The following is a 12,098-nucleotide window of genomic DNA, read 5'->3' on the forward strand; positions in this document are numbered from 1 at the left end:
CAATACTCATTTGTGACGGATCGAAATCCTTCAATACTATTTCACATACATCCTTCAATACTCATTGGCGACGGATGCGATCCGTCGCTAATGTTTTTCCATCGCCAATACTCATTGATGACGGGAAAACATTGGCAACGGAACGCATCCGTCACCAATGAGTATTGGTAACAGATGCGATCCGTCGCTAATGTTTTTTAATATTTTTTACTAGTGGTAAGACTAAAATTACAAAAAAATATCAAATACTACCCTAAAAAGACTCACTGTAATAGCGGAAACAAATCATGAATCAAAATTGAATTTGTTTCCTAATCTAATTTGACTCTAACATTGAATTTATTTTCTAATCTAAATTAACTCTAACTTTAATACTAAAAATAAACTAAAGGCTGATTATTTTTTGATTTCAGCCAAAAGTGGGTATTTCTAATGAGATTTTAAAATTTTGACAATTTGATTGGCTCCGTCTCATCGAGATAGGCGATCTACATATATAACATGTCAGAATCCGCCATCCCGATTGAAAGATATGCTTGTTCGGAAGTTAACAATACATATAAATCTGTTTAGCTCATGATTGTTGAAATTCTCCATAAAATCGTCCGTTAATCGTCCTACATCAGTCTCCCCTTGTTGAAAGAAGCTCGACCCCGAGCTTATATTTGTTAGAATAGTAGCTTCATTGATAAATAATTTTTTTCTCTTGCATCGATCAGCATCCACCTTGGACTTAGCATTGATTTTCTCCATTTGTTTTTTTAACTCCTCGGCTAGGACTTCTTATGAATCAAATTCGTATATTATTTTTCCCCACATCATGTGTATTTTATTAATAGCCCGACTGTCAATACACATCCGCCGAGTCCTGTCCTTCTTAGGCACCAGGAGGGCTGGCACTGCGCATGGGCTCATGCTCTCCCTAAGGTACCCCTTTTGTAATAAATCCTGCACATGCTTTCGCAATATTTCATGTTCGGCTGGGCTCATCATGTAATAAGGAAGATTAGGGAGAGTGGCTCTAGGTACGAGATCAATATGATGCTGAATATTTCAAAGCAGAGGCAATCCAGCGGGAAGCTCTTCAGGCATGATGTCACGAAACTCCTTCAAAAGGGAATTTAACTATTATGGAATGTTATTCACAGAACTGATGAATCCCTTATTCACTACTGCAAACACAAATGGTGAGTGCAAAGACTCCTTCTGGAACTCCCTTGCGGCACATAACGATACTACTGATTTTCTGTTATGCTAAAAGTGTAGCTCTTTATACATTAGTATAGCTCTTTATACCTGAAGTATAGCTCTTTAATGCTAAATGATAGCTCATTATTGTCAAATTGAAAATAAATCGAATTAGTTTTCTTCCGAACAATGTAAATGTATGACGATATATATAATGTGTTGTTTGATCAATTCTTTATATAACCAACATGTCCATTCTCGTTTATACAATTTATGGGAAAAGTGTAGCTCTTTACACTAAAGTGTAGCACCTTATTATAAACATGTAGCTCTTTATACAATAATATAGCTCTTTATGCCTAATGTGTAGCTCCCTAAAGCTAGTATAACTCTTTATTGACTCCAGATATTCTCAAGCTGAAAATAAATCAAATCAGTTTTTTGAATAATGTAAATGTATGATGATGTATGCAATGTGTTCTTTGAACAATTATTTACATAACTAACATGTCCACTCTGGTTTATACAATTTCTGGGGAAAATGTAGCTCTTTATACTGAAGTGTAAAATCTTATAATAAAAAGTGTAGCTCTTTATGCAAAATAGTATATACTATTCCAAAAGTGTAGCTCTTTAATGCTAAAGTATAGCTCTTTATTGTCTTTAAAAAATTAAAAAATTCATGAATTGATAAATTTTTTACCAATAAAAATGAATGACCATGTATATAGTGTGTTAATTCTTCAATTCTTTATAATTGATATGTTTAGTCTTGTTTATATAATGTGTGAGTAAAACATAGCACTTTATGCCAAAATAACACCATATTTTTAAAGTATAGCTCCTTATATAGTTGTGTAGCTCTTTATCGCAGAAGTGTAGCTTTTTATTCACTTCTACAAAAGCCCCTTATAGCAATGGTTCCAATCGTTGCTTATAGGTCTTTTAGTAACGGTATGGACCATTTCTAATACATTAACAATAGTTAAAACTGTTGTAAATAATTCGTTACTATTAAAGCCGTGCTCATCCGCTCAGCTATACCATTTTGCTGAGGCGTGCCGGGCACGGTTCTCTCCATTCTGATCCCGTGCTCATAGCAGAACTTCTTGAATCCGGTATCTTCATACTCACCGCCATTGTCGGTCCTGAGCTTCTTTATTCTCAGACCGGTCTCATTCTCGACCATAGCTTTCCATCTCCTGAAAGCCTCAAATACTTCTGACTTATGCTTCAGAAAATAGACCCACACTTTCCGAGAGTGATCATCGATAAAAGTCACGAAGTAGTGTTTTCCACCAATGGACGCGGTGGTTGTTGGTCCCCACACATCTGAGTGAACGAGCTCTAGTTTCTCTTTCCTGGGGGTTCTGCCACTTATCTGAAAGCTGACTCTCTTCTGCTTTCCAATTATACATTCTTCACACATATCCATCTCTACTGACTTCAGTCCTGGGAGTTTTCCCTTCGTGTGCATGACTTTTATCCCCTTCTCACTCATATGACCGAGTCTCTGGTGCCATAACTTTGAAGTCTCATTGCCTGCTGCAACTGAGATCAAACAACGTGCACCTGCTGTCATATACAGTGTACCAGTCTTCTTGCCTCGGGCAATCATCATTGCGCCCTTTGAGATCTTCCAATCATCTCCATGGAAGGTCGTAGTGTATCCTTCGCCAGCCAACTGGCCTACGGATATTAAGTTCTTTCTCAGGTCAGGAATATGTCTGACATCCTTCAGCTCCCATACTAACCCGTTCAACTTAATTTTTACCACGCCTTTTCCCACAATAGCATATGGTTGATCATCACCAAGATATACGTATCCAAGATTTCTGGGGGTATACTTCTCGAAGAATTCTTTCTGAGAGGTAGCATGGAACGATGCTCCTGAATCTAACACCCAAGATTCCTCCTTGCTCTCCAAAGAGCATATCAATGCGTCGTCTCCTCCTGAAGTGGATGTGACATTCACCTCTGCCTTTGCCTCCTTCTCCTTCTGTGCACTCTTGCACTGATTCTTGTAATGCCCGGTCTTTCCATAATTCCAACACTCGATAGCCTTCGAGCTGTTGCTTGGATTCCTTGATTTGGACCTCCTGTCCTTTGATCTACCTCTGAAGTTTGATTTTCCTCGTCCGTTCCTGGTTAAATTTCTACCTCTTGACTCTGTATGCAATACTAAAGAGGTTGTAGCTTCACCCGTTTCTCTCCGTCGGATCTCCTCACTGAAAACCAAATCACGAACGTCGTCGAACTTTAACTTATTGTTTCCCGACGAGCTACTCACTGCCGTGACTGTAGCGTTCCAACTCTCTGGTAGGAAAGACAAAAGTATCAACGCCCGAACTTCCTCATCAAACTCAATCTCAACTGAACTCAGTTGGGTTGTAACCGTATTGAGTTCATTGAGGTGTTATGCTACTGACGCGCCTTCCGCCATTTTCAGATTGAATAACCGCCGCATCAAATGAACTTTGATCGCGGCTGATAGCTTCTCATACATGTTTGAGAGTGTTGCCATAAGACCCGCCGTGGTCTTCTCCTTCGCTATGTTGAACGCAACATTACGAGTCAGCGTCAATCTGATAACTCCGAGGGCTTGTCTATCTAGAAGGTTCCACTCTTCTGCCTTCATAGAATCTGGCTTCTTCCCCGATAGTGGTTGATACAGATTTTTCTGATACAGATAATCCTCTATCTGCATTTTCCAGAATCCGAAATCTGTTCCATCAAATTTCTCAAGTCTCATTTTTCCTTCATCTGCGGCCATGGCTCCCACTTGAATCTGACTTCCTCTAGATCGTTTCACGCTCTGATACCAGTTGTTGGGAATTTAACACATAAATTCTAAATTCCTAATGCAACAGAAACGCAGAATAGAAAAAAGTACACCAAGATTTACGAGGTTCGGCAACTGCATACGTCCTCGGGAGCCACACAGTAAATTTCTTATTAATCAAACAAGAAATTATAAATCAAGAGCAGATCTCAAAACTGAGATCTCTCAAAATAAACACTGTAGCTACAGTGTTAATAATTAAAGGGTATGAACCCTTTCAATTCTCTCTTGAGAATAAATGAATAACCCCAATATATAAAACCCCTATTTAATTCTCTCTCTCTCTTTAATCCCCCTCAACCACTGTTGAAGGCTGGGAATTAAAATCGCTGCTGCGATTTGGGGTTTTCCGCCGCCACCAGAGAGAAACGAAAAAGGGGGAAAGCTTCAGCCACCGAAACCCTAGGCGATGGGGGATCTTTTATAGGTGGAATAGATGGGCGGGCGACAGCCTGTCGCCAGCGGCCCGCTTGGACGCCAATGTCGGGGGGAAACGCAGAGGTCGGATCCGCCAAAAGAACGCAGAGGTCAAAGGGTTCGAACGTAGAGCTCGGGGTTAGAACGCAGAGCTCACCTGTGCTGCCAAAGATTGCCTGGACCTCGCCTGTGGCTTCGCCTGCGTCGATATCGAGCTCGTCAGAGCTCCTCGCCGGCGCTCCTCATCAGAAAAATGAGGTTTGATCTACACCCCCATTCTAACAGACATGCACTAGTAAATAAGTTTGACAAATGATAAGTGCAACTGAAAATGTAGATGAGAGAGAGAGAGATCATATGAAATTTAGCCTAAAGTCCTTAGCTAAAAATGTGCAGCCTTCCCAAAGCTACTGCTAGTAACAAGCGATAACAATGATAAAAAGAGATCGATGAATGAAAAATTAGAATGTACCTGCTGTTTGTGTCGGAAATCATTTTCATTGTTGAACTCATTACAACTCGTTTATCATTTACACAGATTCAAAAGAGTTAATCTTTTTATAAGATTACTCGATATAACGAAAAAAAAGAGATCTCCTAGAAACACATGCAGAAATTGTTTATCGGTTGCTGCTTACATGAGATTTTTGCCTGTACCAGGGATGCTTTGATCTGTGGACCGCTGAATCACATATCTAGATTCATCGTGAAGAAGGCCTAGGGTTCTTGTTTCGTTAAAGAAACAAGAACAGAAGTAAATAACCTCAGCAAAGTGATATTTTCACTCTTCTCAAGATCAAATCGATGTTTGATCTCGAGGGAAGGGGTGAGGGCCTGCAGATCTCTCGAAATCCTCTCTTTATGCACATGAATTCGCTAAGATCTCGCCTCTCTCTCTGTAAAAGGTAGCCGATGATGCTCAGATTTGGGGCCGGAGTTGCTAGGGCTTCCGTGAGGGGCGATTCAGTTTTTGATGTCGGCTAAGGGTAAATATTGTTGGAGTTGGTGGAGCGAGGATCAATTACAGAGGCGAGGGTGAGGGTAGATCTCAGCGGCTAAATGGAGCTCGAAGATGCCGACTGACGGATTTTGGGGCCTACGGATTTTGGTGGAGCGATGGATTTTGGGGGCGATTTTGTTTTCGATGTTTATAAAGTTAATTTGGTTTCCAGCCATTTATTTTATTAGCCGTCCAAGTAAAATTTTGACTTCATCTCGAAACTTTTAAGTTTTCCTTTTTTTAAATAAATAATACACTCACATCCTCACAAAACCGTTTCTATTAAAAAAAATGTGAATGTTCATCATAATAATTGTTTCTTTTATGCTCTATTAGTAACAGTCATTAAATAAACCATTAATAATAGAAGCTTTTATAGTAGTGATTTCTAAAATATAGCTCGTTATTGTATCTGGAGATACAAAAAAATTGAGTCAATATTTTTTTACTACAAGAAAATCTGATACATTTATTATAATATATACTTTGTATACATTTCTAATAGATACCCTGATAAATTTCTAATAGAAAATTTGATACAACATGATATATTGGATAGTGCATTTAATACAATATACACAAAAATCATCTATATATACATAATATAAAGAATTTCAAACAACGCGATACATTGAATACTACTTGGTACATCATATTGCAGGCTGTAGTTGATTTGCTGTTTGGGTTGCAATGTGATAGCAATGCGAAGATCTGATCGAATGCCAAGAGTGGGGGTTCTCTTAGGTATTTGGTTGAAAAGTTAGTGTGCGTTGACGAATGGTTTCTTATTGAGGGGTAGCTATGCATTATGTTGGGTGTTGGCGATAATAGAGAACGACAAGGAGCAACCAGAGGGCGTAACAAGGTATAGCAGTGGGCTAAGATCATGGCGATGCACAAAACCAAACTTCTCTTGGATATTTCATCGAACACCTCTATTGCCTCCTCAACCAACCACAATATTGCATAACCGCCAATCGTTGTGGTCCAAATAACTATATCCCTTTTGTCATTCCATCAAATACCTAAGCATCAACCTAGTCACCAAAACTTAGGTATATACGAGCAAAATTGTTATACACATACTCTTTCTTGAAGCACAATCTTGACAAAAACTCATCAATTTATAAGAACGAGACATCTTTGACAAGCTATTGCCAAAAAACTAAAATTTTAGAATGTTAGCATATGGTATCTATGAATTTCCTATCAGAAAACTCAAGTTTTCTCAAATCATAGAAATTATTGTCTAAATCTCAAATAATAAAAAGAAATCCATTGTACTAAATACCAAGAATGTCACTTTATTATCACTAAACAAAATCAATAATAATAATAAAATAAGTTGTAGACATAACCAACATCAAAATCCATGGAGATCCTCAAACTTGAAGCAACAGATTGTTCCTTATTGGTCGGCTTCAAGTGGACTGAGTTGTCCCACTACCGCTGTTGTCGCCCCTTTCGACGGAGGATCTAACGAAGAGAAACACGCGAGTTGGCATTGGACGTCATTGCAAAATATCAAAACCCTAGAAAATTTGGGGGTTTTTTTTTTCTGAGAGAGGAGAATTAGAAAGAGGAGGCCAATTAGAAAGAGAGAATTGAGTCATGTGTTATTATTACGTAGGAAGAAGAAGAAGGAGGGTAATTTTGGGATTTATCTTTTATTTTTTTGTATACAGTATATAGACATGGTGTATTTGATACTTTGGGTTTAGAAATAAGTGGGAGTTGTACTTTGCGTGTATGGATCATAATGAAAGTAGGTGGGTTTAAAATAAAGTTGGAGTAAAACTTTAGGGTAAAAGACAAAAATCCCTTTATTTTATCACTCTTTGCCTTCTTTTCCAACCATGGGTCTCCATTAGGATTTTGGATCCATTAGTCAAAGAATAATTTGTAACCATTCTTGTCATTTGTTGCCGGGGCGAGGGTATGGGAGTTACGAGAGATTGGATGATGTACGCGGAAGTACGAACTTTTGGAGAGGGATATTAAAAGATATGAAAAGATTTTCAGAGGGTGTTTATGCACAAAAAAGCACAAAGAAAAGAAGAAAGGTAGAAAGAATGGAGGGGGAAAAAAAGCCGTCAAAAGTGGGATTTGAGCCCAAGCCAAATTTTAGGAAAAAAAAAATCAAAATGTCAGAAGTGGGATTTGAACCCACGCCCTCTCACGAGGACCAGAACTTGAGTCTGGCGCCTTAGACCACTCGGCCATCCTGACTTCGTTATTAGGAGCTAACATTTACTTATATGTTTTTGTAAAATATTTGAACTCCGGCCTACACAAAACAATGAACTCCAAGATATATAGATAAGCAATGTAGCTTCCTTTTTTTTTGAAGAAAAACAAGAGATATACCCTATCATTTGTATTAATCAAAAAAAGTAGTTACAAAAAAAGGATATTAAATATATCCAAGAATTGGAAGATAGAAAAGATAGTTTCTCAGGACTACTGATATATGACTTTCTTCTTTCAAACATCCATGAAGATAAAGAGAGAGCCTTGCCGTCATTCACCGTTGACACAGATATAAGAAAGAACCAAAACCAGCCATATATATAGTAACAAGAAACTAAACTTTCTATAACCCAATAACCACAAAATCTCAAGAAAACTACAAAAAACTTTTCTTATGTACATATGCTAAAAAACTGACATTCACAGTCCCATTACTTATAAGCTGTCATATGCTTCTGATAATCGGGTTTTTCTCCAGCTTAGCTTTAATTTTCCGTGCTGCAACTCCACTTCCAGACCCTGTCCAGTCATTTAAAAAAGATATTGTGAAGTTAATAATAGACTTAACAGAGAACTGAATATGGTCAAAAATGCATTTATTCCTCCAAGTCCATAAACTCCAACAAACAGAGGCAAAAATGCTTCTCCAAAGAAAACCTTCCATTCCTCTCAGAGTTTCAATCCTACTCATAAGCTCCTCCAAAGTATTAGGCCAAGTGAAAGGTAAGAAGTAGCTCCTGAAGTGCTGCCAAACTTTCTTGGATATAGGACAAGAAAGGAACAAGTGTTCTCTGGTTTCCAGGTCAAGTCCACAAAAAAACAAAGGGAATCTCCATTCCAGCCCTTAAGCTGAAGAATCTCCTTAGTACACAGTTTATTTAGTGTGAGAATCCAAAGAAAGATGCGAACTTTAGAGGGGATAATTGCATTCCAAATGACTTTGTATAGAGGATGCTTAATACCTCTCCTTATAAGAAATTTGTAAAAAGATCTGACCGAGAACTGTCTATTAGAGGTGAGAGTCCATGTAGGCTGATCACAGATATTAGAAGCATGAAAGTCATTGATGAGATTCAAAAGATCAATTTTCTCTGCTTGAGCACTAGGAAGAATGCTTCTTCTCATCAATAAATGCCACTGCCACTCATTATCAATATAAAAACCTTGGCTTCTAATAGTTGCATTAGAAGAAAAGGCTAACTTGTAAGATTCAGGGAAAATGCTAGCTAAGTTATTGAAATCAATCCATTTATCTTCCCAGAATCTTATGCCCTCTCCAGAACCAATCAACCATTTTATGTTATGAAAAAAAAGCATCCTTCTTGGATAAAACATCATTCCAGAATGATGAATTAGATGACTTGAAGAGTGTGGCCTGCAAATTTGTACCTCTGTGAACATAAAGATGGTGAAGAAAATTACCAGATGTTGAATTTCTATCCAAACACTTCCATAGCCATTTGGATAAAAGTGAAGAATTGAACAAAGAAATATCCTTAACTCCCAAGCCTCCCTCATCTTTATTTAAACAGACTTTTTTCCAGTTAACTAGGCATTTGAAAGAATTAGTGTCTGTCTTTCCTGTCCATAAGAAATGCGTCCTTACTTTATCAATGTCTTTAACATGCCATTTGGGTAGCTTATAAAAAGACATATAGTATAAAAGAACTGAAGTAATGACTGAATTTAACAGGACCAATCTCCCTCCATAAGATAATGTATTCTTCTTCCAAGATGCTAGTTTCCTATAGAGGTTATCTAGCAAAGGTTGCCAATCTGATTTTGATAGTTTGCAATATTTGAGAAGTAATCCAAGATACTTGATAGGAAGTTGGTCAACTTTACAGTCCAGAGAAGATGCTAGAGCATGAGCCTTGCGATGGATATTGCCAAAATATATAAGAGAAGATTTTGAGTAATTGATGCTCAAACCAGATACGTCCTCAAAAATGTAGAGAATAGTTTTAATAATGGAGATATCATGTAAGGAGCTTTTGATAAAAAGCAGTGTATCATCAGCAAATTGAAGTATCCTCAAAAGATTGAGAGGGAGCTTAAGTCCAAGAGATGACAAAAGACCCTCCTCAGCATTGTTCATAATCATTTTGTTCAAAACATCTACAGCAATATTGAATAACATTGGAGATGAAGGGTCACCTTGCTTAATACCTCGTTTACAAGGAAAAAACTTTGTAGGAGAACCATTGACAAGAATAGCACAAGAAGAGGATGAAATAATTTGAAGAATCCATGAACACCATCTATTACCAAAGCCCCTAGCTCGCAACAGATCAATGAGAAAAGCCCAGTCTATAGAATCAAAAGCTTTAGCAAAATCAATCTTAAACATAGCAACTTCCTTCTTTTTTTTGAACAAGCATGAATCATTTCATTAGCTTGTAGGATAGAATCAAGAGTAGATTTTCCAGCTTGGAAAGCAGATTGTGTAGAAGCTACCAAAGATGACATGTGATAAGACAGCCTATTTGCCAAAATCTTAGAGAAAATTTTAAAAAGGTAATTGATAAGGCTAATAGGTCTGAAATCAGTCACCTTAGAACAGTCCTTGATTTTGGGGACCAAAGTGATAAAGACTTTGTTGACTCTATGAATATGGGATGGGTTGCCATGAAAAAAATGCATAAGAGCAACAAGATCTGTCTTAATCAAATCCCAGAAAGTTTGATAGAAAGCCATAGAGAAACCATCAGGTCCTGAGGCTTTATTTTCATTCATACCAAACACAACACTTTTAATTTCAACTTCAGAAAATTGATCTTCAAGGGATAACAGATTATTCTCTTGTTCAGGATATAGGGCAGACCAATCAATATGCATGTGTTTATTATTAGTATGACCAAACAAATCATGATAATATTAGAAAAAAGCTTTGGAGACATCCTTATCTCCAATAAAATCTTTGTCTTGATAATTAACAGAAGCTATGAAATTAGCTTTTCTATGGAAGGAAGCTGTTTTATGAAAGAAGGATGTATTTGCATCACCCTCTTTTAACCATTGCACACGAGATCTTTGGTGCTAATAATTTTCCTCTTTCTTAATGATAGATATGTAAGAACCATGAAGAGATTGCTTCTCATTAAACTCCTGTAGACGGTAAAAAATACCGCTATAGGTTCACAAGGAATCCGCCTGTATTGTGAAGTCGCCCAGAGCTACGCGAATCGCAACTCGCCCGAGCAGGTCTACAATCAAATCCGCCAGCAAACCTCGAGACCGTCAATAGGGCCACACATCTGCTACCCCACATGCTGAGGCGGGCTTCCCCATCTCTCTCGACCCGAATGGAGGAGGCACAGTACTCCAGGACCGTCAAGCGGCCGCTCATAGTACAAAGGACTGGGCAGGTGTCGAGTCAACCCGAACGATTCATAAATACAGCTCACCTCAACTGTCTGAGTCAAGGAGGGAGTACGCCAGCATTCGGCGAACCGCCCGAACCCACTGCTTTCCCGCCTCTTTTAACCCGAAGGGAGAAAGCACAGTACTCCAAGACCGTCAAGCGGCCGCTCACAGTACGCACGGTACGAAAGACTGGACAGGTGTCGAGTCGACCTGAGCATTCATAAATGCAACTCACCTCGGCTGTCTGAGTCAGGAGACGGATCCGCCGATACTCGGCAACTTGGCCAGACCCACTCGAGTACTGTGCACCTACTTCACAGCCTCTCCGGACCGGAAAGGAGAAGGCACCACGCTTAAGGCACACCGAACGACCGCACACAGTACGAATGATCGGACAAGTGCCGAATTAAGCCTGCACTTCCGTAAATGCAGCTCACTTCGCCCATCTAAGTCAAAGAGCCGAATTCATGCTACATTCGGCAAGTCAGTCAAACCAGCTCGAACACTGTGTACCTACCCCCACCTTTCCTAACCAAGAAAAGGGAAGGCGCAATGTCCCAAGCTCAACGGACAGTTACTCACGGTGCGAATGATCAGACAGGCGTCGGATCTACCTGCGCGCTCATAAATGCGGCTTGTCTCCCCAGTTCAAGATAAGAGCTGGATCCAGCAGCGTGCTGACCCAAGCCACTTGAGTAGTAGGCAGCCATTATTTCACGTACAAGAAAAGGCCTTCCTATTCCCATGTGATATGACATAAAACACAATCCTTCGAATGACCACTCAGATTTCAGAAAAGCAACGGGACGTCTCTCGACAAGACATGGTCACATCCCATGAGTCGAAGAAAGACCAGACCGTCTCTCCGCTACTTAAGGGCTTCTTCCAGCTATAAGAAAAAGAGGTTCAAGTTCAGCTTTTCTTCCAGGTCAAGAAGAAGAGACTCAGCTGTTCCAGCGATTGAGCAATCTGTTCATAGTGGGATCAGCTGATTGAACCAAAAGCTCTCTGCATAATCCTTGCATTGCAGCACCA

At 39.0% G+C, this 12,098-nt stretch overlaps 1 non-coding gene across 1 annotated transcript; it reads right to left on the minus strand.

Annotated features, from left to right (window-relative positions):
* Positions 7,593 to 7,676, minus strand: TRNAL-CAA. The gene has a single exon. It is a non-coding gene; the product is annotated as a tRNA-Leu (tRNA).

Source organism: Asparagus officinalis, chromosome 10, assembly GCF_001876935.1.
Source record: "Asparagus officinalis chromosome 10, Aspof.V1, whole genome shotgun sequence".
Lineage (NCBI taxonomy): Eukaryota > Viridiplantae > Streptophyta > Magnoliopsida > Asparagales > Asparagaceae > Asparagus > Asparagus officinalis.